The sequence below is a fragment of the Apus apus genome, chromosome 9 (genome assembly GCF_020740795.1).
Source record: "Apus apus isolate bApuApu2 chromosome 9, bApuApu2.pri.cur, whole genome shotgun sequence".
Taxonomy (NCBI): Eukaryota; Metazoa; Chordata; class Aves; order Apodiformes; family Apodidae; genus Apus; species Apus apus.
Window position 1 is genome coordinate 654467 of NC_067290.1, and position 26037 is coordinate 680503.

Below are 26037 nucleotides of genomic sequence, written 5' to 3' on the forward strand. Positions count from 1 at the left end.
CTGCAGCACCTCAAGGTCTTTATTGGATTGAGGTGCCCAAAACTGAACACAGTACTCGAGGTGGGGACTACCCCAAGCTTACATTTGCAGTAGTATTTATCTAGATCATGATTCATCTTCTCACCTTGTATGAGATGGCCACTGCCACCTTCTGATCAGATTCATTTAATTTAATCCAGGCAGGAATTAAAATGGGGCCCTGAGCAACCTGGTCTAGTGGGATTTGTACCTGCCCATGCAGGGGGGTTGGAACTAGATGATCTTTAAGGTCTCTTCCAATCCAAACCATTCTAGGATTCTATGATTCTGTGAAGGACTGGAAGTGTTTCAAGTGTCTTTTCTATTGTGGATTGTTTTTATGAACCCAGAATTATACCTACATTGTGGTTAGGTTGGTAAGTTTTATCTGAAAGCTTTAGGTTTTATCTTTTAAACTAAAGCTCTTCCTGAAGATATGAGACATTTACATTTATTTCCTTGTCTTTGTATTAATGGCTTCTGTCATTCCTTCCATTCCAGAGATTACAATAATTGGTAACCAATCTTGAAAGATTTTATAGTTTTGGAGTGTACTGTTGTTGCTAGATGGAATATTCCCATTTTTCTGAAGGCATTTTAAGACAGCTAAAGGCAGGTGAGTTCATCTGAAGAAATTAATAACTAAACTTTCCTACAGAAAAGACCAAAGGTATCCTCTGAAGTTCAAGAAATTAATTAATCCCCTTTCATTCTTTCTGGAAGTTCCTTGTTCCAGCTGGAGTTGACCCCCAAGTGGAAGAAGAAACACTTAACAATAATTCACAGAATCACAGAATCATCCTGGTTAGAAAAGACCTTGAAGATCATCAAGTCCAACCATAACCTAAATCCCCCTCCCATAACCTAATCAACGTGTTCAGTGCTTAGATCATGTCCCTGAGCTCCACCTCTGTATTTCTTTTAAACATTTCCAGGGATGGTGACTCCACCACGTTCTTGGGCAGCCTGTTCCACTGTCCAACCACTCTTTGGGTAAATAAATTCTTTCTAATATCCAGTCTAAACCTCCCCTGGTGCAGCTTCAGGCCATTTCCTCTGGTCCTGTCCTTATTCACTTGGGAGAAGAGCTCAACTCCCACCTCCCTACAACCTCCTTTCAGGCAGTTGTAGAGAGCAATGAGGTCTCCCCTCAGCCTCCTCTTCCTCAAACTAAACATTCCCAGTTACCTCAGCCTCTCCTCATAGGACTTGTTCTCCAGACCTTTCACAGGTCAGCCCTGAAACAACACACATTTCAGCTCTTAGCTATGAGAAAGGTCATCTCCTTGAGTTAATTATTATGACTTTAAGACACACAGTGAGTTTTAGATGCTGGGATTGACCAATTCCTGCACAACTGGAAGGGGGAAGGGGATAAAACCAGGCCCACCAGTGATGAGATTAGGGGTAAAGGGCCAAGGATGGGAGTGAAATCAGTATCCCAGCTGAAGTGCATCTGCACCAATGCACCTAGCATGGGCAACAACCAGGATGAGCTGGAAGCCCCTGTGCAGCAGGACAGCTGTGACGTAGTTGCCATCATGGAAGTGTGGTAGGATGACTGTCATGACTGTAATGCTGCAATGAATTCAGGATAGAAGCTCTTCAGAAGGGACAGGCAGGGAAGGAGAGGTGGAGCTGTGGCTCTGCAGTCAGGGAATGTTCTGATTGTATGGAGCTTGACTACAGGGATGACAAAGTTGAGTGTCTATGGGTAGGGGTGGAGGAGAAGGTGAACAAGGCAGATATTGTGCTGGGACCTGTTGCAGACCACCCAGCCAGGACAAGGAGGCAGAGGAAGTTTTCTAGAAGGGGCTGGGTGAAGTCTCATAGTAGCCAGCCCTTGTTCTGGTGGGGACTTCAACCCACCTGACATCTGCTGGAAATAGAACACAGCAGAGCAGAAACAGTCTTGGAGGTTCCTTGAGTGTGTGGCAGACAACTTCCTGACACAGCTGGGAAGTGAGCCTGCTGGCAGAGGTGCTGGACCTCCTGTTCACACACAGAGAAGGACTAGTGGGAGATGTGGTTGTTGGAGCCATCTTGGGCTTAGTGACCCCAAAATAGTGAAGTTCTCCGTTCGTAGTGATCTAAGAGGGGGTTTAGCTAAACCTCCACCTTGGAAGCTCCACCTTCCAGAGGGTGGACTTTGGCCTATCAGGCCAACACTGGTTGGGAGACAGTCCTAAAGGGCAAAGGGGTCCAGGAAGGCTGGACACTTTTCAAGAAGGAAATCTTCAAGGCCCAGGAGCAGCTGTCCCATGTGTTGTAAGATTAAAGGGCGGGGAAGAAGGCTGGCCTGGCTGAACAGGGAGATTTTGATGGGACTTGGGGAAAAAAGAAGGGTTTACCACCTTTGGAAGAAGGGACAGGCAACTCAGGAGGAGTGCTGAGATCTCGTTAAGTTGTATAGAGAGAAAATTAGGAAGGCAAATGCCCAGCTGGAGCTCAGCTTGGCCACTGACATAAGGGACAACAAATATTTTTACAAATACATCAACAATAAAAAGAGAACCAGGGAGAACCTCCATCCCTTGCTGGATGTGGGGGGAACATTGCAACCAAGGATGAGGAAAGGCTGAGATACTTAATGCCTTCCTTGCCTCCATCTTTAATAGTCACACCAGCTCCCACAAGGGTGTCCATTCAGCCTCCTGAGCTGGAAGAGAAGGACAGAGACCAGAATAACCCCCCATCATTCAGGAGGAAGTGGTTAATGATCTGCTTCTGCACCTGGACATGCACAAGTCTATGGGACCTGATGGGATCCACTCCAGAGTGCTGAGGGAGCTGGTGGGGGAGCTCACCAAGCCTCTCTCCATCATTTATCAGCAATCCTGGTCAATGGGGAAGCCCCAGGTGACTGGAGAGTGGCTCATGTGACCCCATCTACAAGGGCTGGAAGGAAGATCTGGGGAACTACAGGCCTGTCAGCCCGACCTCAGTACCAGGAAAGGTCATGGAGAGGCTCATCTTGAGTGAGCTGATGTGGCAAGTGCAGGGCAGGCAGGGGTTCAGGGCCGGCCAGCAGGGGTTTCTGAAAGGGAGGTCTTGCTTGACCAACCTGATCTCTTTTTACAACCATGTGACCCACCTGTTGGGTGAGGCTGTGGACATTGTCTGCCTGGACTTTTGTGGGGCCTCTGACACCATCTGCCACAGCATCTCCTGGAGAAGCTGGTGAATCATGGCACGGACAAGTGTTCTCCTCACTGGGTACAAAACTGGCTGGGTGGCTGGGCCCAGAGAGTTGTGGTAAATGGAGTCAAATCCAGTTGGGGCTGGTCACCAGGGGTGTCCCTCAGGGCTCAGTGTTGGGGCTGGTCTTGTTCAATGTCTTTATCCATGATCTGGATGAGGGGACTGAGTGCACCCTCAGTCAGTTTGCAGATGACACCAAACCAGGTGGGAGTGTTGATCTGCTGGAGGGTGGGAAGGCTCAGCAGAGGGACCTGGACAGGCTGGATCAATGGGCCATATAAGGTTCACTAAGGACAAGTGCCAGGTCCTGCATGTTGGTCACACCAACCCTGGGCAGCACTACTGGCTTGGGGAAGAGTGGCTGGAGGTGCCCAGCAGAGAGGGACCTGGGGGTGCTGGTGGACAGCAGATGAACATGAGCCAGTGTGTGCTCAGGTGTCCAAGAAGGCCACCAGCATCCTGGCCTGCATCAGGAGCGGTGTGGCCAGCAGGAGCAGGGAGGTGATCCTGCCCCTGTGCTGGGCACTGGTGGGGCTGCACCTCGAGTGCTGTGTGCAGCTCTGGGCCCCTCACTGCAGGAAGGACACTGAGGGGCTGGAGCAATCCCTGTCCTATATCCCAGCTACACTGTGGAGCAGTTTCTGTTGGCTGGGCTTCCTCCACCTCCCTGCTCCCTTCAGCAGCTCCTGAGTGCAAGTGATGAAATAACTGGTTGCCATGTGTGCAAGCTGGATGAGGCTGCTGGACGTGGGAAATGGCACCAGTGGCTGCCCTGGTCCGTTGCCTTTCCTGAGAGCTGCACTAATACAGAATCTGAGACAGAGCTGAAAAACTGCATTAAAAACATGATAGAAAAAAACCCCACAAAACCCAAATACAAACATATAAAAAAAAAGGGTTTCATGGCCATGACTGCCCACTTCATGGGCTGCAAACTGGGAGATGCCTTTTGTCATAGTCGTAACCAATAATATCAAGGCAAGTTTGGTTTGGTGGACTTGGCAGTGCTGGGTTAGTGTTTGGATGAATTTAAAGGTCTTTTCCAATCAAAAGGATTCTATGATTCCGTATCATTCTAAGTACCATGGTGCTAACCAGTTCACTGCACCATGGACCTGGCAGTCCAGGTTCTGCTCCAGGTGCCAGCTGCAGAGAGGAAAAGTAAGAGAAAAAGCTTAATAAATCCTGATGCATCACAATGTAACAGGGTTTGTTCAAGTCACTCAGAATGTTTTTAACCAGCCTCTTAGGTAACAGCACAACATAAACCACCTCAGATGTTGCATTTTTGTGCTGGTTTGATTTGGGAGTTTTTTTGGAGGGGCCCCAGAGGTGGCTCCTGTAAGAAGCTGGAAAGCTCCCCCAGCTCCAAACCAGCTGGCTAAGGCCAAGCCATTAGAAAGACAATAAATGTGCCTCTTCAATTAACATATGAGAGAAATTATATAAGACCTGAGAGCAGAGGAGAAGAGCTGAGGTGGAGAGCAGTGCTGGAGCAGAGCCCCCGAGGCTGGTGAGGAAGAAGGGGAAGGAGGTGCCAAGCAGAAGTTCTCCTGCAGCTCATGGGGAGATAGCAGCTGTCTCTCTGTACCCCCTGGAAGAATGTGGCAGAGAATCTCCTGAAGGTACCAAGAGGGGCAAATGTGGATTCGGATCTGCAGCCATGGAGGACCTTGTGCCAGGGGAGGTGACTGTTCCCAAAGCAGCCTGTGACTGCTGGAGGAGCTCCTGAGGGACTGCACCTCTCAGCAGGGCCTCATGTTGGAGAGTTTCAGGAAGGACTCTCTCCCACAAAGGCCTAAATTAGAGCAAATTTTAGTGCAAGTTTCTCCTAATTTTTTGTCATAGCCAAATACGTTCTATCTTCAGTGCAAACTCAAAAGGCATGTGACAGATTTGAAGAACACCAGGTTTTCCTAGAAGTCCAGGTTTATTTTCCTGATCTGGATCAACTCTTTCAAAGTTTTTAAATAGCAGATTTGAAAGAGATCTATATTTTGGAGCAACCACCTGGAACCTGGCTGGTCCTCTCTGTGTGTGTTCTGCACGCTAAGGCCTCTGGACTGACTTTTCAACTGGTCTCCAAGCCTAAGCTTTGAAACAGGGTCTTAAAGGCCTAAAGAGCATGGTTTCACCAGGGCAGCTCTTTTCCCTTCCGTGGTCCTGTAAGAAATCATAGAATCACAGACTGGTTTGTGTTGGAAGGGACCTTAAAAATCATCCAGTTCCAGCTCCCTGCGTGGCAGGACACCTTCCACCACAGCAGGCTGCTTGAAGATGCCAACACCTCATGGTTTCTGCAGCTTTCCCCTGGGGTCTGACCAGCCTCCAGTTGGGCATGTTCTCAGACACTAAAATGGAAACAAGTGACTTTTGGAGGCAAAGCTTTAGCTGTAGTTGGAGATGTTGCTTAGCTACACACAGGCACTTGCATTTGTATTGTCTGCCAAGGGAAAAAGACAACTATACTGGAGTCACAGGGATAAAGCAGCACTTGAAGAGAGGTCATCTAGCCCAACCCGATGCTCTGAGGCAGGCCCATCAAAGCACATAAAGCTCCTGCCAAGTGACACTTTGTTCCAGCCTGTTCTTAAAAGACCTCCAGTGTGGATAATCCACATTTCACAATGCAGGCCCATGGCCAGGGCTTTAGTGGAGGATGCTTCCCTCACACCAACAATGGTCCTTTCTACTATGTGTTGGCAAACACAGAGAGGAATTTCTCCTATCTCAGAGATCAGACTCATTCCCTGCCTTGGTTGCTTTGAGGATATCCAATAATTTCAGTCCTAGGAGAGTGTTATGAGCTGGTCTCTGATGAACACATCATCAAGGACAACACTGTAATGGGTTTTTAAATTGTTTCCCTTAGTCACAGGCTTAAAATAAAAATTGTAAAGAGGCAGAAGAAATAGTACAAGCATCAGACACATGTAACAGGAACGCTTAGATGCTGTGAAACCCGAGGGAGAACATCATTACAGACCATGTTTCACTTACAGGGTGAGTCACTGGAGAAGACCAAAAACTTGTTTTCAGCAGCTAATAATAATAATTTTAAAAATCACCCCAAACACTTGGGGGCTTGTCTCCTTATCTACCTCTGATTCCTAAATCCAGAAATCCCAAATGAAAGGCCCCATCCTCAGGTGGTGCAGCAGAGTGTCCCGGTCCATCCCAGCTTCCAACCCACTGCAGGCTTCTGACATCACATACCTGTGGACCCAAGGGATGCTGAGGAAAAAGAACATGTTGGGCATGTGGCTTATATTTAAGTAATGCACCAAATCCATCAAGCTGGGCTGCCTGTGCTCAGCCTCATATAACAGAATCACAGAATCATAGAATGTCAGGGGTTGGAAGGGACCTCTGAACATCATCGAGTCCAACCCCCCTGCCAGAGCAGGACCAAAACTAGGGCAGGTCACTCAGAAAGGCATCCAGACAGGTCTGGAAAGTTTCCAGAGAAGGAGACTCCACAACCTCTCTGGGCAGCCTGTCCCAGGGCTCTGTCACCCTCACAGGAAAGAAGTTCTTCCTCATCTTGAGGTGGAACTTCCTGGGCTCAAGTTTGAATCCATTGCCCCTTGTCCTGTCACAGGGCACAAGTGACAAGAGCTTGTCCTGCCTTCTTGAAGCCCTCATGTATTTATAGACATTAATTAGATCCCCTCTCAGTCTTCTCCTCTCCAGACTAAACAGCCCCAGGTCTCTCAGCCTTTCCCCATCAGGCAGGTGTTCCAGTCCCTTCATCATCCTTGTAGCCTCCTTGGGACTCTCTCCAGTAGATCCCTGTCCCTCTGGAACTGGGGAGCCCAGAACTGGACACAATACTCCAAGTGAGGTTTCACCAGGGCTGAGTAGAGGGGGAGGAGAACATCCCAGCAACGTGGAGGTGCCTGCAATACCAGCAGATTTGAGAAGGCCACTTTTAACCCCAGTACACTTGTCTCCACCTACATGAGGATGCTGTAAGGTCAGTACCTCATAGCAGGGCAAGTGCTCCACTACAGAAGGGGGTTTGGCCTGAGACACTAGCTGCATATTGCAGAGTGTTCACAACATGCAAGTGGCAGGATAAGCACAGAACAGCAGCATGGGGTGGATTTTTTTCCCCAGCTCCTGACAATGGGAAAGAAGATCTGAGAATGTGTTTGGAAAGTGGAAGACAAGGTCACAAGGAAACAGATGGCTGAAAATTCTGCAGAATTAATTTACACCTTTCCAGCTATGGAGTGAGACCCTGGTGAAACTCCTCTCTGGTGTAGCAGATGACTACTAAAGAAAGGAACTGGAGTGGGTTGCCCAGGGAGGTTGTTGATGTCGCATCCCTGGAGGTTTTTAACCAAGTTGGATGAGGTTTTGTGCAGCCTGGTCTACTGGGAGGTGTCCCTGCCCATGCAGGAGGGTTGGAGCTTGATGATCTTTAAGGTCCCTTCCAACCTTAATAATTCTCTGATTCTATGATTCTATGAAAACACTACAAGCTGAAAGATGTGGCAAGAAGCAAGAGATTGCTCTTGCGAAGGACACTGCTCATAACAAAACGTAAGGCCATCTACCTTACACCCACCTGGGTGGACTTGGGGCAGTGCCCATCCCCAGAGGGTGGAAGCTGCAGGGCCTGTGCCTGTACCTGCCCCCAGTGCACTCAAGCCTCAGCAGAGCTGGTTCCCCAGAAGGCAATTCCACCAACATTGCCTTGGAGGGCAGAATCTGACCTTTCCTAACTTGCTTTTGCAAAATTTTGGTCACAATTTATTCTTTTCCTTACAAATTGCAGGAGAGACCACCAGATGTTCCCATGTATGACTCCAGCCCTCGAGGCTGGCCTGCCTCCCCACACTCACTTAATGCCAACTCAGTTGCTCCCAGATGTCTTCCTGATCATTTCTGCTGGGTTGGGGTGGAGGGGCTGGTGTGTAACCCTGCCTGTTGTACACTTCCAGCACAGCCTTCCAGCATTTCCTACAAGCTGTGCAGTGGGGCTCCATCATACCAGAGAAGTTTCTTGGGATTAGAGCTTTTTCCCATCAGCTGTGCTGCAAATTTACTCTTCCACGGGTATCACCTACCTGCTCAGGCACAGGAAGGAGATGCTGTAACACTGTAATACCAAATCAGGACAATTTTCTGTTTCTATATTGCAGGGACAGAAGGGGATGTCACACAACCCACTGTAGTTTCATGGGCTGCAGTGGATCTCTGAGGATCTTCTCTAGCAGAGAACCTGCTGCATTACTCTGTAGAACTCTTGCTCTGTAGGGCCTTGCTGAAGTCAAGGTGGATGACACCTATTGCTCTTCTGTCACCCACAGATGTACTCATTTCCTTACAGAAGGCAACCGAGTTGTTCAAGCATGAGGTTGCTCTTGGTAAACAGGCTATTCCGAATCACCTCCTTACCCACCACATGCCCAGAAATGGCTTCCAAGGAGACTCGCTCCATGATTTTCCTAGGCAGAAGTGAGGGTGACTAGCCTGTAGTTCCCTGGAGTGTCCTTCTTGCCCTTTTTGAGGATCTGTACAACATTGCAGTGCTAAACATATGGCAAAACTTCTTTACAGTGAGGGTGACGGAGCCCTGGGACAGGCTGCCCAGAGAGGTGGTGGAGTCTCCCTCTCCAGAGACATTCCAAACCCATCTAGACGTGTTCCTGTGGGATCCACTGTAGGTGACCCTGCTCTAGCAAGGGGGTTGGACTAGATGATCTTCAGAAGACCCTTCCAACCCTGGCCACTCTGTGACTCTGTGATTCTCCAGCAGTCAGGGATCCCCCACCCAACCCCCACAGCCTTTCAGAGCTGCTAGGCTGTGTCCTTGCAGTGGCTTTTCTGAGAGATCTGGAGAATAAATAAATGCTTCACTTTTAGAATGGTTATTTCATTAGGAGATGGTAAATTGTTTCATGACTTTCCACCCATAAAGACCTTAACTTCTTCCTTCTTTTGTTAATGCCAACATATTTTTCATCCCTTTAAGAGTCCAAGACTACATCAAAAGAAAATTTTCCACCCTGCCTTTGTCTATTACTCCAAATAACCTCATTTTATTGCAGAACAATCTATTGCCTCCTTAGCTGAGTGCCAGAACTGGCTGAGACAAAATAAATGCTGAAACCATCTTCATAGAATTGCCTTGAGATACTGAATTAATATGATTCGTGCTAATATGTGCAGTTAATTTGGTCTTCACTTGCTTAATTCTGTTAATGTAAAGAAGTTTGTACACTGGTTTCATAATTATTCCTGTTAATTTTCTATGTAAATGAGATGCCTTTCCGTGTGTTTACGTGGGATATCCAGGTGTAAGGGACCAGCCATTATCAAGGAAATAAAGACTCTGCCTGGTGTCTGTAGCACACTCAGCATGTGCCAGCACATCAACTGCATTTCAGTCTCCTTTAAGGAGGGGAAACACTTGCCACAAAGGATACGAAAGTTGTATCCTCTTCTTACTACCCTGTTGTACCAGGATGGACTTGGAACACACACACACCCTCCCCCCTCAAAACCTTCAAAAATGTTCTCCTTTTTTCCAACTTCAAAGGTTTGAATATTTGCATATTTCCCTTGGCCTGAGAGTTAAAATCTGTGATTTGAAATTCTAGCTGCAGCAAGGCCAACAGGTAAGACCAGCTCTAAGATTTTACCATGCCTCTATTCTGCTGAGGAAAGTGAAACACAAAACCCCTGCTGATATTGAATCACTTACCAGGTCTGTCTTTCAGTTGGGTTTACCTGGGCACTCTGTACACCAAGATGTGGTCTGTGTATGCAGGGCACACACTAGCTGCATGTGCTAATTAACTCTCTCAACACAAAATCTTCCAGCTACTAACAGCAACTCAGAAAAGGTGATCAAGCTGATGAAGTTAAGTCTCTAAAGTTTAAGCAAAAGCTACTTCTCAAGATTTTTTATTATTACTATGCATTCACTTTCAGAGCACTGCAGAAGTCTCATGACATTTCTGGGAAGACATCACCATGCTAGTAACACAACCTCAAGATGCTTTTGTGAAAACCTGTACTTTACTGTGTCCCTCAAGTACCATTATTCCACGAAGATAATGTTCTCATAATGTAATTGCAACTCGATGATGTTACTGCATTTTAATAACACATGTGTAACTGTGTAAGGCAGTGAACAAACACACTGTTAAAAGCCAGGGCACAGTAATCATATTCAAAGCAATTTTCCTCACAAAATTTACAAAAAATACCCCGGAAACCTGATTTTACTGAAGTTAATTGCAGTGGGGAAAAAAATGGGTAGCATTAGAATAGTGCCACAGTTAAAACACAATAGTCAGCAAGGCAAATTATAGACTTCTTTTTAAATTAATACCAAACACCAGCTCTACAAACTAAATATGTAAATGTTTCTGCTGAAATTCAGCTGCTTTCTTAAAATCAAATCTATAGACTCCTCTTTGGAACATTATTACACGTATCTTTGTGCTTTTGCCTAGCAACAAGCCTCCTGGTGCTGGGTGCTCTCAGGAGTGACACTCATTACTGAGACAACCACCTCTTCATGTTGCTGCTGGGTTTTCAGGGGGGAAGACAGACCTATTTTCTGTCTTCTCCACTCTGTTCTGGCTGAAACGATGGGTAAGGTGAGCAGGCTATGGAGCTCTGTGCAGCTGGTGTTAAACACAAGGTGGTGAGATGGGCTCCTAGCTTGGGGCATCATGCTGTGACTGTACTTGGACCCTTGTAAAACATGTGGCTCTGGGGTGGCCATGGCCCTGAGCAGGACACCTCTGCTCTGAGGGACCTTGTAGCTCAGGCTTGAGAAGCCCATATGTTATTGAGGTCAGCATCCCTGGAGGTATTTAAAAGACATGTAGAAGTGGTGATGAGGGACACGGTTTAGAGATGGCCTTGGCAGTGTTGGGTTAATGGTTGGACTTGATGATCTTAAAGGACTTTTCCAACCAAAACCATGTGAAGGTTCTATTATTTGATACAATTAACCTTTTTCCACAGGACTGTCAACACAGAGAAAGTCATCACTGGTGGTGCTATGATAAAGGTTATGCTGCTTGCCACCAAGTTATACAAGTTATAAAATTGCTTCTGTGCAAGGCAGATGGGCCAGACATGACCAATCCTTCAGGCAGGGCTACAGCATGCAAGCACAAATCTGCTGCCTTCTCTTTAATCTACAGCTCCCTAATCTTAAAACAGCAAGTGCTTTGTGAGGGATAAAGAATTCTGCCCTCCTTGGTGAGCTAGAACGTGTGCTCAAAAGGTCATGAGAGAAACATTTGCACAGAGCCTACAAAAAAAGAATTGTTCCCTTGGCACATGGAGAAACTGTTGAATAGCTCCAGAGGATTAAAGAGCAGTTAAACACTGGAGACAAAGAGGACATGACAGGAACACAGAGAAGGCAAAATAGTGAGTGGCAAGGAGGGAGATGGAGAAAACAAGAGGGATGTTCTATTGAAGTATCATCACCTTTAAAAAAACACACAAACAACAAAAAACCCCCAACAAAACAGAAAGCCACAGCAATCAGACTTCAAATCTCTTTTTTTGTTTTCCAATCAGGCTGTGAAGGCAGATGGAACATTTGATACAGGCAATATATTTTTATTCTGAAAGCAGGCTGGTTCTCTCTCCTGCCAGGGTATTTTATTCCTACAAAAGACTCCCAGCTAAGAAGAGAAACCCACAGCTAGGGATTCATACAAGCTAGACCACTGTGACCTAGAAAAGCTCAGATAGGCAAGGCAATGAAAGACTGAGGTAAAAGAGATAAAACACGCAAACCACACAGCAGGCATCAAATGTGGGTGTTTTTTTTATCTAAAGAAAAATTTTCATTTTATATCTTTTATTGCAGTCTTAGTTCCTGTTCGGTGCACTCAGCAAAAGCTTGCTGCAGAGTTTCCATCAACTTCAGCAACGTTTGGATCAGCTCAGGGAAGCACAGGTTCTCTTCCATCACCATAAAAGATGCCCAGCACACAGGGGCATGAGGGAGCTGCTCACCCATACATCTGTTGCTTGGACATCACGTTGGTCCCAGCCCCCTTCACATAAGTGATTTCACCGTAAAAATGAAAGTGTCTCTAAAGATGCATTCAAATGATTGCTCCACCTCAGTGGGCTTGCATTAGCAGATCCAGGAATAGTGTCCAGCAGCCAGATCACAGAGCTATTTTATGTATTATGACCTCAAGTTGTTCCAGGAAAGGTTTAGATTGGATATTGGGAAAAAATTCTTCACAGAAAGGGTTGTGAGGCACTGGAACAGGCTGCCCAGGGAAATGGTAGAGTCACTGTCCCTGGAGGTATTTAAAAAACATGTAGATGTGGCACTTAGGAACATGGTGTAGTGGTGGACTTGGCAGTGCTTTGTTAACAGTTGGACTTGATGGTCTCAAAGGTTGTTTCCAACTAAAACAATTCTGATTCTATGATCATCTAGCTAGGATATAAATGTAGGGTGGGAGAGACAGTTCATGTCTCTCTCCTTGGTGTGTCCCATATGTATATACACATATGTGTCATACACAGTCATGTGCCTGGTTGCTTCCCAAATCATGGGCATCATGAAGCAATAGCCAAGCGGGAATGGTGTTATCAAAGGTAAATGTCTGCACTTACTCAGAACCTTTCCTTAGCCTGCCTGTTGGGCTTTCCAGGAACATGTGGCTGCTTTTCACAGCAAATTTCTACTGAACTGTGTTTGAAGCGAATGGCTCTAGACACCCTTAGGCTGCTAAAGCAACAAAAGCTGTAATTCTAGACCTTAACTGATACATTAAGAGATAGAATACTTCTTTAATATTGTCTTTTTTCAATTACTTGCTGGCATTACAGTTGTCTAATAGAAAACCTGTCCAAAAGCCTACAATTGTGTGCTAGAGCTGTACTTCGAGAGACTAAGTCACAGTATCCTCAAATATTCTGTCTACAGACCTGATTCACCTGTATTAAGAAGCCTTTTGTATCCTTTGAGTAATTTCTGAGGGCAGGTTTCATCACACTCTTGATTTCTGGCTGCTAACCCATACTGGAAACAGAGAGTAGCTCTTTTGTTCCAGGGCAGCTCAGACTCTTCAGCAGAGGCAGCAATGTCCAAGTATCCGATGGCCTCTGCACACAAGAGCTGATTGTACCTCCTTCCCCACAGCCCCCCTGGGCCATGGCCCTGCAGGGCCCCCAGAGGGGACACCTTTGGCTCTGCCCTGTGCCAGCTCCCAGGCCCAGGGTGTGGAAACCTCCCTGCAGAGATCAGCAGCTTCCCTACACCCTTCCCAAACTGTAGCCAGCCAGGACTTCACTACTGACACTCCTGCTTGGAGAAACTAAGTCATTGGTCACTCTTGTGACCAGTGACAGGACAGGGGTAAATGGCAAGAAGCTGAATCAGGGGAGGTTTAGGTTGGACATCAGGAAAAGGTTTTTCACCCAGAGGGTGGCTGAGCACTGGAACCAGCTCCCCAGGGCAGTGGTCACAGCACCAACCTGCCTGAGTTCAAGAAGCCTTTAGATGATGCTCTCAGGCACATGGGGTGATTCTTGAGGTGCCCTACATGGGGACAGGAGTTGGACTCAGTCATCCTGATGGGACCCTTCCAACTCTGCATATTCTATGATTCTGTGATTCTATGATTCTATCGTTCTATGATTCTGTGAACCAGCTTTGTGACTTGCTTTGTTTGCAGCTGCTTCACCAGGTTTCACTCCCAAAGCTCCTTCCACCAGTTACCTGGGAGTCTGAAGAGATCTGCTGATAAAAAGATGAAGAGATGCTGCTTCATGAAAAGTGTAGGTTAAACACATCAGCCATTTTCAAATCTTTCCAAAGAAGCAAAGCAGGTTAAGGAATTGCAATATGCCCTTGGTTAATTTGTGCTCTCCAGGCTCTATGGGGCCCTATTTTTTCCAAGTCTTGTGTAACTGTCCTTAATTATACTTTCAATTAATTTCCTGAATGGACAGGCACGCTGGCTACAATGAGGTACAGTACTGAAAAGCAAAGGAAATAATTTATTGGGATCATTGCTACAAAGTGGTAATATAACCACGTGTAATAGCATCAAGACAAACTTATTCAGACCACTGACCAAAGATGCCCTTTCCTTTCTTTGTATGACAGATTTATTAAAAATTAAATTTCCTTTAATAAAATGGAGCTGTTTCAACAATCATAATAAAATCCTAGAAGCTGGTTTCCAATAATTCATCACATATAATAGCTGCAGTCTCTAGTTTGCACTGTTTTCTTTATGACTTGGATAAGTACCATCTGGCAAGAACATGCTGCGAGTATTTGAAGGATTAAATTTGTGAATTCATCTTCAGACTTTGCCCTAAGGTTACCAAAGAGTGTTCAATTCCTGGAAAGCCACTTTGAGAGCACATTGGTCCTACCTCTCTCAGCCAAAATGAACATAAATATCTTGTTTAATTTCCTAATGACCTTGTCATTCTGGAAGAACAGCACAAGCTGGATCTCTTCACATGCTAACTCACACACATACCTCATGTTTTATCCTATTACATAGTCACTTCCACACTTCTGCCACAATGAAAAAAAAAATATTAAAATGAAGATGTTTAGTTTGAAAAACAGCTAAAAATATTTAAAAATGTATTGCTTTTTTGAGTCAGGATGCTCAAGTCCATCTTGGTGTCTGAATCGTGGGCTTTCATACTGCAAATGGATTTGACACAAAGATCTCAAAGCTGAAGCTGTCTGATGTTTGAATCCTGGTCTTTTTCTGTATTGAGGCAAAAATTATTTGGAGCATACATGTCATCAGAAATTGTCATCTCTCAAATGGGGTAAATGTGAACCCTGTTTTCATACAATATTTCCAGTTGGTTTGGAAAACACCAGTTTTAAGCACTTGCTTTTCATCCTCATGCTCGGTTTGCTAGGTTTGAGAGTAATGCATGTTCAGGCAGGAAAGTGACAGACCTGCAGCAATTAGGTACAGCAGAATTTTATTTCTCACATTATGCATTTATCTCAACAGCAGATATTTAAGAAGGTGCATGTTCAGAGTAATAACATTTCACTTCCCATAGAGGCAGCACCATTGCAGAAGCATTTGCTGAGCGAAGCCACAGTGTTACTTACAAAGAAAGTGAATAAGCATAATTGCTGACAATAATTTAAATATTTAGACCATATTATTGTCAGTTATTAATTGAAATAAGTAACACTATAAATTAGGGCTTTAGAACTTGGTGGTTAGTGCATGGTGCAGCCAGACTAAGCAGTCCAGGTAAAGATTTCCTTCTCATACTCCTGATACATTTTTATAGACCACAGGTGTGGAAATAGGCAGCATTTCTAAGCTAGGCTGAGATTCTCTGTTCTCTTTCTCTAAAAATTCTGAAGGTGAGTATTTCTCTCTTCACCCAGAAACCTCTACTTGGTCAAACTTTTGGACTTTTAACCATGTCAAAAATCCTGTTCTGCACTTGCAGTCTCTGGTAGCAATGCCTTTATAAAGGCTCTGAGATTGCCCAGGGTGCTAGTAGGAGCACCCATTATTCTTACACACTACCATTAGAGTTCCTCCTCTGAAATAAAAGCCAAGTCCCTAGAAATGCAGCATGCAGCAATATCCAAACCACAGCTGCTTTGGCCCCAGCATTATAGTGTTTCCTGTCTCTCAGTCATTGATTACCTCTCGTTTGTATATCAATCCTGCAGAAAAGCAATGACAGAGGGAAAGATTAATTTCCATCTCACTCCTCCTTCCTACTTAGGAAGTCAGAAAAATGACTGGTTGGTGCTCAAGAAGAAAATCCTTGGAAGGGACTAATGACTTCCCTTTTATTGTAGCCCTTTTACAATCCATCACCCTGACTGGTAGATTTAGGTCTTCACAGTCAGAGCTCCCAGCAGCCAGTTGCCCTGCAAAAGGGACTCCCATGCAGTCCTCCAACAGAGACAGTTGTAGCCTCAGAAGTGAAATTCCGCCCACAGCCAGAACTTCTGCCTGAAAAACTGCCTTCCCTGGGCCCGTGGAGGCTGGCGGTGAGAAGAAGCACACGCCTGCAGATGGGGACACCAGGATTCTGTTCCAACCATGGATGGAGCCTTGTGTTTAGTCACTTGGAGGTCCCTCAGGAACCAGATCCAGTCTGGAACTTGCATTCCACAAGTTCTTGAAGCATCTGATTCCAAAGCAAATCTGGAGATTCTGTGTTTGGTTCCCAGCTGGTCTGTCAAAATGGGATTCAAAGTAGCAAGCGTGCCAGAGTTCCTTTTGGGGCCCTCTTTCGTTAGGATGCCCAGCTTACAAACGTTTTCATTCTTTTCCTTCTTCTTTCCTCAAACAGTGCAAGAAGTCAGAGAATTCAATTTAAGACTCATAGTTTAGACACCAGAATCACTTCTTTCCCCCCACAGAAATGGGTGAAATTCTTTATTCTAAAATTAAGAAGCAACAGTGTTTGCTTTTTCAAGTGTAGTTAGAATCATAGAATCACAGACTGGTTTGGATTGGAAGAGACATTAAAGATCATCTAGTTCCACCCCCCCTGCATGGGCAGGGACACCTCCCACTAGAGTACTTAGCTATGATCAAGTCCCTTCACAAAAAGAGAGGTTCAAACCTGTGCCCCAAAGACAGTAGGAATGGCTTTCACACAAGGCTAATCAGGGTGCTCAGCAGCTCCATGCTGGAGTCATGTCAATGCTCCTGGAAAAAAACAAACAGGCTGGGTCAGGGAAAATGTGGTTTCAGATTGGTTTTCCCTGCGCTCCCCAAAGCACCCACTGAGCGGCTCCAAGCTGAGCTTAGCCTTTGTACCTCCCACTGGTGTCATTCCAAAATTTCATCTAGAACAACCAAGATGTCTCCTCTAAGGACCATGTTTTAAAGTAAAGTAGCCTCTTACCCTGGCACTCTGGAGGGTCCCCAGTCTAGGTGAGGTACCGCTCACCAGGCTCTGGTGCTGGCCACAGGGCTTGCTTGCCTTGCTGTAAATTAGAGGCTGGTTCTCATTAGTGGTGGCTTTTTCTTTCACCACTCACTGTTCTGCTGTGCCTGGGGACATCAGATACCAGTGATGGCCACGTGCCGGGGCTGGGAAGTGGCCGGGGCATCCCCACCATGTCTGTGCTGCTTCACTGGGCAGACTGGGCTCCAGGGTGAACCTGGGTGGAAGGGACTGTGACTGATGGGTGAGCCCCAAAGCATCTGTGGATGTGGGTAAGTCAATGCCAGAGTGGGTGCACTTGGAGCATCTGTGGCCATGGATATGTCCGTGCCACAGCAGGTGTACCTCTGAAGAGGCTGTGGCCCAGAAAGTCCACACTGGAGTAGATGCACCTTAAAGCCTCTGTGCCTGTGGATAAGTCCATGCTGGAGCACCTCAAAAAGCAGGGCAGGTACAACCCTGGAGGGACTGTAGCCATGGACAAGGCCATGTTGGGAGCATGGTTGGACTAGGTTTACTTCTGAAGGAACTGTAGCTGTGGGTAAGGACATGCTGGAGCAGATACATCTCTGAAGGCTTTGTGGCTGATGGAGAAGGGCACTGAAACAGGTGCACCTCAAAACTGTGGCTGCGGATAAGTCTACACCTCAGCAGATATCCCTGTGGAGAGTCTGTGACTCCACTTGGAGCAGGTACAACCCTGAGGGACTGCAGGCTGTGGGTGAGTCCCAGCTGGGGCCAGGGGAGTTCATGGCAATGTTAAACACTATGGTCCAGGGAGGAGATTGCAATGGAAATGCCTTTAAATTGTTGTAACCCAATATTTGAGTTGCATGTTATGGGAACTACTGTGGCAGGAACCACCTGAATTGGTGGTTCTCCTGTTCTTCTGAACAGGACAGGCCTTACAAGAAGTACCCAACCTGAGGTGGCTTTGGTGCCCAGTAACTCCACACAACCCACTACCTCTCCTGTTCTAAGCGACCACCAGAAGAGATGGAACCCAAAGTCATGGACTAAATGAACTCAGTGGACATTTTTTGGGCATTTGTGGACATTTCACAGACATTTTACAAGGGCAGACCATAGACTAGGGGAATGACATCTGTGTATTGTACCAAAGGATGGGAAGCAGGATGGTGGCTAATGAGGAGGCATCAGATCGTGTTAGACCCGAGCGTGACACAAATGGTGTGAAATAAAGGGTGGAGGATGTGCTGGTTTTGGCTGGGACAGAGTTAATATTCTTCACAGTAGCTGGCATGGGGATTAGTGCTGGGAACAGTGTTGATAATCCGAGATGTTTTCACTCTTGCTGAGCTGTGCTTGCAGAGAGTCAAGGCCTTCTCTGCTCCTCACCCACCCCAGCAGCCAGGAGGCTTCAGTATCTCAGCCCAGCAATTCTCTCACTGTTGCTCTTCCCACTCTCCCCCCATCTCCAGGGGGAGGGAGTGAGGGGCTGGTGGGGCTGAGCTGCTGCCCGGGGTTAAACCACAGCAACATGGTAACCCAGTGCTAGTCAACAGGCTACACTGACAATTTTTTTTATATCCTGCATCACTTATTCAGTCGATAGGAGCAATGAAAAGCCAGATGGCGCCGCACTCGTTAGGCAACAGGTCCCTGCAGAACAAATCACTTGTGTGTTCGTGTCTTCCTGAAGACAGGAAGTAAAAGAAACATTTGCAGTGCATTTCTGCTGCTCTTCCAGTAAAACACCAACACAACCCCGTGTTTCTGCAGACAGCAAATAACACTCAATGTATGTGCAGAGGGGACTGGGTGACTGAAAATCACTGGTGGAATGAAAACATCTGTAAGTTCTGCTGAAGGGACTCAGCACGTTCATCTCTAAGTCAATTAAAAAAAAATACTTATGCATCATAATTAATCATCTCAGTCCAGTCTAGTCTACAGGCTGATTGTTTACCACCTCCCAAAGCTGTCGAATACTTTCAATGTCAGTTTTAAAAGCAATGCCAAGGACTTGAACAAAACCAATTGTCTCTAAAATAAATGCTCTGGTTCAACCACAAGGTACTGGGACAAACTGTCAGTGGTGCTGAGGAAAATTCAAGCAAAATTATCACAATAGTGATTTCTGGGCTTGAAACACACAGTCAAGATGGAATTTCCTCTTGCTACTTTAAATCTAGTCTCAGTGATGAAAAGCAACCAAATTGTGCAAGCATCATTTTAAATGATCCAAACCTAAAGATTTCAGGCACTTTCCTCACACAAACAAAAATTATATGGTCAGAGTTCTGGCTTTCCAAAAAAACTTCTGCCTATGAACCTAGCAAAAAGACAAGCAAAGGACGTGTGGAACATTATCATGGCAAAGAAACTTCTTAAAAAATACTTAGAAGCTGAGGAGCATGAGCCAGCAGTGTGCTCTGGAGCAAAGAAGGCCAACAACAACCTGAGCAGTAGAAATAGCTTTCTCACCAGGAGGACAAGCAATGGAACAGGTTGTCCAGAGAGTCTCCAGCTCTGGAGGTTTTCAAAACCAGTTTGGGGTAAAGTCCTTAGTCACCTGATCTGACATCACAGCTAATCCTACTTTGAACAAAAGGTTAGGCTAGCTGACCTCCTGATGTCTCTTTCAACCTGAATTATCCTAAGAATCTAGGAACATGCAACTTCCAGAAATGCTGGAAAATCCAACCTTAAGTAGACCCCTTAGTTGAGAATGAAAGCAGCCTCCCTGTTTGCACACTGGAGACACATGGTCTCCCTTGCACTCATTAGTCACACTAATAAGCTTATTTTGCAGTTTTTAAGTGCACAGGTAATGCACACAGTGGAACTTGAACTCAGCCTTGGGGGAGATCAAACAGAAGCAAACAGGTCCAGACCCTGCAGGCTGGGCAGCCCCACACTTGGCACAGTCCCCAGACAGCAGGAGAGCTCTCCAAACTCAGGCTCCTGCTGCAAGACTGAGACATTTAGCAAGGATCACTGATCTTTTGAAAAGACAGTAAAATTACTGAAACACAAAATGAATGGGGATGGGCTGGACCTTGACAATGGTGCCTGGTTTTCTGTTCTTCATTTCTTTCCTCTGGCCCTTTGCAGGGCAGAGGCTTCAGGACCTCGGGAACCTCACCACTTACAGCACCTGAGGAGCTGGAGTGGGAAAATTTTCTCTTCTACTTCCTTCCTCCTCTCCTGGTGCATCTTGTGAGCTGGGAACTATTCCTAGAAGTGTGAGTCTATGATACAAAAGACCCTTTGATGAGTCTTTTTTTGGTTGTTGCTCCTTTTTTCTTTTTCTTTTTGAACTACGTTTCAATAGCTCCCATTGTTCCATGAGTTACAGTTTTGAGTAATTCCATACACAGAGGCCTTTTCATTTAACTGGATTGTTCCCTTCATTGAATCACACTTTGCCAAGAGTAGCTATAGGGCCTGATTCTTCACTTATTTACCCCATTGTTAACAAGCTACCTAAGGACATGCAGTTGAGAGTCACACCTGGACAAAGACCTGGCATTTAAAACAGATGCATTCTTGACTCACATTTACAGATAACCTCCTGCCACTTTCAGTTCTAGAGCATCACATCTGGAAAACACATGAGGTTTGCTCTTGCTTTAAATTCATTGTTCTGGAATGTGTTACTGACAATGTGTCAGCTCTGCCCTATCCCTGAGAATACATTAGATGAATAAAAAAGTTAAAATTGACCTTTCAGAAATAAACATCATTTCCCAGAGTTTGCTTATGGAGGTTTTTAAATCATTCTCCGTCTATTTAATATAATAAAATCCATAAACAGAATACAATTAGAATAAGAAGATTCTGTTGGCTGGAATAAAACAAGCTGGAAATTTGGATGCAACTGACTCCTGATCTCACTTTCATTACCCAGACAAAGATTCAGCACCTCTAAAGTCAATTACCTGTGCAAAACCTCCAAAAACGACACCACCTCTCAAACTGGTGTGTTATTTGTATACTTTGCAGCATGCAGCTGAGTTATGCAGCTTCACACACATGCAAATATGTGCTTCCCTTAGCAAGGCAATTGACCAGCTAAGGTAAATCATTAATGCACATCATAGTACATCACACAAAGAGGTTTAAAACAGACACTGTGCAAGCTCATCCCAACTTTTAGACCAACCTCACAGTATCATACTTTCAGTTTATACCCCATCTCATTTTGGCTACACAACTAGGGAGATGGGAGTTGGGCTCTTCTCTCAAGGGAATAATGACAGGATCAGAGGAAATGGCATGAAGCTGCATCAGGGGAGGGTTAGATTGGACATTAGAAAGAATTTATTTACCAAAAGAGTGGTTGGACAGTGGAACAGGCTGCCCAGGGAGGTGGTGGAGTCACCATCCCTGAAAGTGTTTAAAAGAAATACAGATGTGGTGCTTAGTGACATGATTTAAGCACTGAACAGGTAAATCAGGTTATGGTTGATGGATTTAGGTTATGGCTGGATTTGATGATCCTCAAGTTCTTTTCCAACCAGGATGATTCTTTGATTCTATGATTTTTCACAACTTTAGCATAAAAAAAGCATGTGTCCTTTAATTGTAGAAGTGTGCAAATACCACATGCTGTGGTTAAAAAAGGTACAGAGATTTTGCTGAAACTTTAAGGAGAAATTAATGAATAAAACCAGACTAAGCTAAGCTATTTCAGTCTGAAAATGTTAAAGCTACGTGGTGCGTGAGACTGAGGATAAAAATAAGAGCTTTATTCCCTCCCATTCTGTCTCTTCTATCCACACTCTTGAAATTCATTTCCTATTTTAATAAAAGGCTGAAAATAGTCTCTCAGATAGCTTTGTGTGGTAACTCTTCCTGAAGAGTGAATCCTGCCCCCTGCCAGGAAAGGCCGGTGCAGCAGGACACACTCGCTGGAGCCGCGTTTCCAGGATGGAATTAATGGGAAGCTTAAGCCAGCAGTGCCAGACCTCAGGAAGCGTGGTCTGGAATTAGCGAGCAGCAGAACCACCTGACAACCTGGCTGGCATCCCCTGAAAAAAATATAAAAAGGGATCAGGAGCGTGTCCAGTGAGGAAGGCCAGTAACTCGTGCAAGTGCAGGTCTTGCCACGCGGGCCGGGCAGCTCCCAAGGACTCAGGCTTGCAGCTGAGGTGCAAGGTCAGCCCTGTGCTCATCGCTTCGCTCTCCAGGTGACGTGTTGCCCTTTGGGCCCTTTGGATGCAGCCACTTGTGGACACCTGCTCAGGGCAGCACAGCACCCCAGCACCTCCTTCCATGGGAGGCCAAGGCCCCTTCTCCCCAGCCCCCCCTGCCAGGCCTGGTCCTGCTCACATGGCCCCGCAGTGCTGCTGAAACACACAATACAAGCACTTTGTGCTGGGGGAACATCTGTTTGCACAATGCAGAATAGAGCACTTGAGAGGCTTCTTGGAGTGTCCAGCTAATTTGCTGCATACTGTGAATATAATGCACTGTGCAGGAACGTGTTAGTGCGTGAAGGACAGCAGGCCCGGGGTAAATGAGCACTACAGCATTTACCGAACAGCTGGTACTTGCTTTTTACTGACAAAATTAACTGCCTTATGCTTCTAAATGAATCAAAAACCAATCCAAAAGAGTATTGTTAAATTGTATATCCTGGGTCAGATCATTTTCCCAAACTCCAGACATCCTTTTTTAAATGCTAAACCATTTGCGTAGATGTTTCTGCGTATTTCTAGGTAAGAGCTTACTCATTTCCTTCTGGCATGAGTCCAGTGCTCCTTGAAACATTCTCTGTCTCAAAAAGTCTGTTTCAAGTATGCCTGTGCCAAGCAAACCAGAACATCTTAAGCAAAAAGACTTTTTAATCACCAGTTTCACAGCTTTTTAAATCAAAATTGTGAGGGCTGAATCTGATCTTCTGAATGAGAGCAGAGATTTCCCTATGGGATCATGCACACAACCAGCTCTGAGTGAACAGGCATAAAGTCTTTCCAGAATCAACTAACCAGAAATGAAGGGCACCATCACTTGCTTTTCATGAGCCCTCATAGTAAATCAAAATATTCAGGCCACTTTCAAAATTTTGATATGGTCATAACCATCCATCTATCTTGACTCCTGGGGGCTGCCAGGCAGACCTACAATTTGAGATATTCCAGAGCAATTCCAGCTGCTTGTTAGTTATATAGTGGATTCCATAAACCTCCTTACCCCTGTGTCATGCAAAGCTAATCATTCATCAAATGGTTTGCAAAGTAGAGCTGGTTGTCTGCCTACAACACAGAAAGTCAATGTCACACTAACAGGATACACCCACAAACACATAACGACAAACTTCTTGTCACTGCACTTGGAAATGTTCTAACAACCTGCTCCTCTGCTCGTGTGTCCATAGTAGATGTGCTGCTACAAATAATTCTCAAATAACAACTTCATTTTGACAAGTTTCAGCTAATCTAAATATCTTTCAGTGAGTGTGCCCAACCACCTTCTCCATCCCCCACTGACTCTAATATTAGAAATAGCTTTAGCCACAACCCAAACCACTTTTAAGTCTGTTCTTCCTCTTTCTCTCCAATGCATAGCCTTCTCCAGATAGTCAATTTAAACATTTTTGCAGCCTGTACATGCTTGATAGCCATGATCACACCAGGCCTTCCAGCTGTACCTACCCTATATTGTTCCAGACTAAGATGCAGTTTGTGGAAAATCAGTAATTTTGTAACATAAATATTGCAAAATACCTTATGGCTCTATGGAATTAACAGTGCCATTTAAATATAGATCACATAAAGAGCCAGGGTATGCAACAGGTCAGATCTAAATTATGTATCATCACCCCTGGACACAAAGGAACTACAGGAGATAAGCTTGCAGTGTCAGTTCCATCACGAGACACGTTCAGCTGCAGAGGAGTAATTCCATACAGGCACCATTCATAACAGAAAAAAGCACCATTTTTGTACACATTATGAAGTTATTTTAAACAGGTTGCCTTGCTGAGAAATAGCAGACAGAAGCACATGAAGCAAAGACTGATTTTAGAGAGATTAAAGGAAGACACGGGGAATTTTGCAGTTTGGCTGCCAGGCCAGATGTTTGTCAAGCCCTTAATTCTCCTTTGCTTTTATACCAAATTACAACCAAATTTGGTTTTGTTACCCTCCCAATTTCTCTTTGAAAGAGGAAACTGGGACAGGTCTCTTTGCCCTTAGATTAAGAACATCTCTCTACTGCATCCTAGTCCTGCCATTCACAGAGAGCATCATGGAAGCTCCATTTTGTCTGTGTTCTCCCAACTCCCAGGTAGTTCAAACAAAACCAAAGAACGAGCATAAGGCAGGAAATTATGTCAGGAGACCACAAGAAAATAACTAAATGCATAATTCAGGTGAAAATATAAAGAAAAATAGACAGTTTATTTCCTAGAGTTCACACCTATCAGGAGATAGCAGATACTAACAGCTAGCTATTTTTAAAATTTATTTTCATTAACATCAGTCAGGCTTTGGGAGCAAGAACTTCCTAAATTAAGTGTGTATCTTTAAAATTATTTCTAAAGCGTGATTTATTAAAATTATTTCTAAACCATGATTTTCTGCAGGGTTTAATGCAAGGCCTGAAGGAAAAGCAGGAAATCAAAAAGGACAAAACAGCACAAAATAAAGTACTTTTGCTCCAACTAGTTTCAATGGTACAACATGTATGCACATACTTTCAAAACAAATAAACAATCCATCTACACATATCTTCCAGCAGGTAGAAGGGAAGGTGGGTTTGGAAATAGTTGCCAGGGCAAGGAATTAAAATTTCATGTCTATAAATCTAGATACCAGCAAGAAAAAACAAGCCCTAGGATGTGCTGAGGGAGGCAGGAGGAAATTATAGAATGTGATGCAGTTAAAAGTGATACAAAGCACCATTTTGGAACTGCAGCATCTATATCCATGCTGAATAGTTCAAGCAGTCTCCTTTCTTCATCAGCAGACCCTCCTCCTGAGATCCTTCCCTCCATCTACACTCCTGAATGACTGGCCTGGTTTTCCTATAGAGGGATTACACCAAATGCCACTTTGTTTACTTAAACTTGTGCTCTAGTTAGGAAGTACCAGATTGCATCATGACTTGTTTTTATAGTGACCACAAATGCCAGGTAAGTGCCATGTACTTTTTATTTTGGGTTTCTTCAGTCTGTCTCTTTGGCCACATCAATAGTATTCACAAAGAGAAAATGAATCCCTAGTGTTTTGGGCTTTTTAAAAAAGCAAAACAAAGAAAAAAACAACCACAAAACAAAACCAATAACAAATCCCAAAACCACAACTAAAAACCCATACAATCCCCCCAAAACACCCCCCTGCCCCAACCACACGAAAAAAACTCTTGAAATTTTAGTCCTTTCTTGTTATGGGGATGGGGTTTAGAGTCAGGTCACAGGCTGGTGGTTCCTGCCGCTCCTTCCTCCTCAGGAAGAAGATTCCTCACAGTCCTGCCCTGCTTCTCCACGGGTCCCTCCCATGGCAGAGTCCTCCACCAACCTCTGCTCCATCAGCCCTTCCCACCAGCCCCGGAGCTGCTCCAGCGCTGCCCGCAGAGTCACGGGATGTTCGGGAACAGGCACCTCCCCTGCCCGGGGGCTTCCACAGCTGCACCATCCCAGCCCACGGGCAGCAATCCAAGGCCACTGGCCACAACATCCAAGTCCACTGGCCAAGTTCCCCCCTCCTGGCACCTCCAGGGCATGTTCCACCACGTTCCTCCACGAGTGCAGGGGCACAGCTGCCATCCCGCCATGGGCTGCAGGGAAACTGCTGCTCGGGCACCTTCTGCCCCCTCTTCCTCACCAACCACCAGCACCCTCTGCCTCTCCAGCCCAGCTCTTCTCTAAGTGCTCCCTCTGCTCAGCTCTTCCCTCAGTTCTTCCCTATGTTAATGGCAGAGGTG

General features: G+C 45.4%; 1 long non-coding RNA gene across 1 annotated transcript in view; it reads right to left on the bottom strand.

The window, feature by feature from the left end:
• LOC127388342 (uncharacterized) overlaps window positions 1–26037 on the bottom strand; it is a 43444-nt gene that overhangs the window by 13818 nt on the left and 3589 nt on the right. Inside the window, exon 2 of the long non-coding RNA XR_007890360.1 lies at window positions 16816–16901. This is a non-coding gene — a long non-coding RNA (uncharacterized LOC127388342). The remainder of the gene's footprint in view (window positions 1–16815; window positions 16902–26037) is intronic.